Below are 576 nucleotides of genomic sequence, written 5' to 3' on the forward strand. Positions count from 1 at the left end.
TATCCCTTTGCTTTATTTTATGTGTCTCTTATTGTCTTTATATTAAACTCTCTAAATTCTCACAGGAGAGTGAACCTTGTTTTTCACACTCTGCAAAGAAGCCAGCTAGCTAGCCCAGCAAGCAGCTCTTTTCCTGATCCCAAAGTCGCTTCTGCGACACACAGAAGAACGCAGCTGGACTCTTTCTGACCTGGGGCACGCCAGAGCTCGTGCTTCGAGCACAAGAACTGCGTTAGGTTGGCGCACCAAGCGTGGGACTCACGCAAGTGGATCCCTGCGACGTCGTGGCTGTCGGTGGACAGTGATAAGAAGCGACTTTGGACTGCCGATGTCTCTCGGAGCAGTTTGCTCTGTTTTAGGAGCAGTGTCCTGAGAGAAGGCTGCTAACTCCCACTGATTCTGCGCTAAACTGACTTTGGAGAAAAGCCGTGCGGAGGAGAACCCCACCTGTGCCTTTTACTTTGTGACCGGATGACTGTGTGCTGATTTGAAACTTGTGTGAGTATCCCCGGTCCCTGATACATTGTTTCTTTTTTTGTTTCGTGGGTGGCGGGTGGAAGAAGTGGTGAGAGAGAG

General features: G+C 50.0%; 1 long non-coding RNA gene across 1 annotated transcript in view; it reads right to left on the minus strand.

Annotated features, from left to right (window-relative positions):
* The window catches only part of LOC108444701, a 1,064-nt gene extending 732 nt beyond the window's left edge, over positions 1-332 (minus strand). Inside the window, exon 1 of the long non-coding RNA XR_001859334.1 lies at positions 90-332. This is a non-coding gene — a long non-coding RNA (uncharacterized LOC108444701). The remainder of the gene's footprint in view (positions 1-89) is intronic.
* Positions 333-576: the final 244 nt, after the last annotated feature.

Source organism: Corvus brachyrhynchos, unplaced genomic scaffold (genome assembly GCF_000691975.1).
Source record: "Corvus brachyrhynchos isolate BGI_N302 unplaced genomic scaffold, ASM69197v1 scaffold281, whole genome shotgun sequence".
Lineage (NCBI taxonomy): Eukaryota > Metazoa > Chordata > Aves > Passeriformes > Corvidae > Corvus > Corvus brachyrhynchos.